The 2,433-nt window shown below is 35.9% G+C and overlaps 1 non-coding gene across 1 annotated transcript; it reads right to left on the reverse strand.

The window, feature by feature from the left end:
• Positions 1-1,496: 1,496 nt before the first annotated feature.
• Positions 1,497-1,578, reverse strand: TRNAS-GCU (transfer RNA serine (anticodon GCU)). Its single transcript has one exon. It is a non-coding gene; the product is annotated as a tRNA-Ser (tRNA).
• Positions 1,579-2,433: the final 855 nt, after the last annotated feature.

Genomic DNA, 2,433 nt, shown 5'->3' on the forward strand with positions numbered 1-2,433 from the left:
GTATGAGGATGTTTTGCAGATTTCTTTCTTCCTGTAGGGCAACTGACCAAACCCACACGAAAAATAGACAGAGCGAGAGAGAGAGAGAGAGAGAGAGAGAATACAATTTTACAGTTCACTAATGAAACTTTAACTGTCTTGTTCTATAGATAATGGGTGTGGCAGTGGTATTGGCTGAATGCCCAGTGTCAGATTTCAGTCTAGATTCCATTATCCATCTGTGCCAATCAGCTCATGGTCATTCAACCACGAGGTTGCTGTACATTAAAAACAATGTACGACGTACTGGCGTCTAACCTCCAAGAAAAAAAGAAAAGTAGAAAAAATGGCTGAAGGCTATTGTTCATTATTTAATATCTCGTGAAGAATGATCGTGAGTAAAGTTAAAAGATCTAGATAAATAAGTTGACAACCCCTAATAAACCACACGTGATGTTATTAGTGCTTGTCTACCCATGACACCACTTGTTATATCAGTAATGTGCTAAGAGGGGGAGGGGCGGGAAATAAATCTACTCTTTTAAGCCTTTATCTATTTACAAAACTTCAGAAGGATGGTATCAAAACACTTCGATTGCACACATTGGAAAACCAAACTTAAAAACCTCATTGCACGTTAGATTCCTGCCACGAAAGAAAAACGTTCCATGATAACTTTTCTTGGCTCTTCTTCACTGCTGTCTACACAGTAACATCAAGATGAGAGCATTTATCTTTCAAGGATTTACTCTGCTTTGGGAATCAAGGGATCTTGATTAAAAGCTGCTGATTGGCTCGTTCTCTCAAACGAAGATTGTTTATTGGTAGGCATTTCCTGATGAGGTCACCACAGACTATCATTGGTGCAATGTGCATATACACTGTTCAGTCGACACATTATGTCCACCTCTTGCTGCCAGCCACTACACAGCAAGGACTATATGATCTCTGAACGTTTCAGGTGGTTGCATCATATCTGCAGGATTGAATCCCATGGATCTGCGTTAGTCCTTGGTGGTCGATCCAAAAGCGGGATCTTTCGATCCACGTAATACCACAGATATGCTATATGATTCATATCCGGCGAATTCCATGGACAAGGCAGCACCTGGAAGTCACTTCCTTGTTCCGGTTCACCACGAAAGGGGGCATACTGATGAGCCACAGTAGTTTTTAGCATTCAGAGTTGGGTATTCGAAGTCCATCAGATCGCGTCCCTTGCCCATGTCAATCACATACTTCGTTATGCACCACATAGCGCAAACCTGCAATATCACATTTACTGGTTACCACAGCGACAAATGAGCCAATAGGCAGGGAGAGGATTGTTAAAACACCAATTTTGATTGGACAGTGTATTGGTATTTTAATGCAATTATTGGCTTTCTAAGAGTTATTGTAATGTTTAAATTAAGAAAAAAAAATGCATAAATGGTATGCCAATGTATAATTGGGCTCATTGCGTTTCTCGTGAATGTTTAAAAAGCAAAAACAAAAACTAAAAAAAAAAAAAAAACCGACGAGGATGGGATTCGAACCCACGCGGGCAGAGCCCAATGGATTAGCAGTCCATCGCCTTAACCACTCGGCCACCTCGTCGTCTGCTTATTTTTTTTATATTTTGATTAAAGTTCTATTTTTTAAAAATTATATAAGATATTTCATATAAATATATATTTTGATATATATATTATATATTAATATAATAATAATATAATAATATATTTACTTTATATATTTTTAGAGAAATCTGAGTATAAAACTTTAGATTTCAGTGCTTTATGGATTAAGAATTCGTGTTACACCTAATGAATTCGTGTTACTCAGTGTAACACGAATATATTCTCTTCTTACTCAATTTTAATGTAACCTTAATGTTGATTAAAATTGATTAATAATTGTAACATTAAAATTTTAGTAGTTTCTGTTAGCCAGCATATTGCAAAATTTTATTTTCGTATTTGATAATGGAGTTGTCAACTCCATTATTAAATACGAAAAATGCTGGGCTGCATAAAAAATTTTAAGGGCCTTAAAATAAACCGCATTGTGGAGACTGTTGAAATTTATAAATTTTATTTATTAACCTGTAATTACAAGTGTTAAGTTATTAATTTTATTTTATTATCATAATTTCCTTTTCCCATGGCCTTTAGATCAAACAAAAATCGTAATAATTATTACTATGGCGTATTAGGAGAATTTGTCTAATAGTTCAACTTGTAACTAGCTTAACCAGTAGTATAATTATGTATTTTTACACTGGGAGAAAGTACCAGGATATGCGCTCTGTCTTCCACTTTATAAAACTAAGAAAAGCGATATGCACCCTCTTAGACTGCGCTTGGGGAAGCGCCACGCTTGCCCTGACCTAGTTTCACACCTGGGTGCAACAGTATATAAATCCGTCTAATTATTTATGTATATTCGTTTACTCTGAATTAATAACACTCT

The sequence above is a fragment of the Mastigoproctus giganteus genome, chromosome 13 (genome assembly GCF_048544385.1).
Source record: "Mastigoproctus giganteus isolate SK-2022 chromosome 13, ASM4854438v1, whole genome shotgun sequence".
NCBI classification, from domain to species: Eukaryota; Metazoa; Arthropoda; class Arachnida; order Uropygi; family Thelyphonidae; genus Mastigoproctus; species Mastigoproctus giganteus.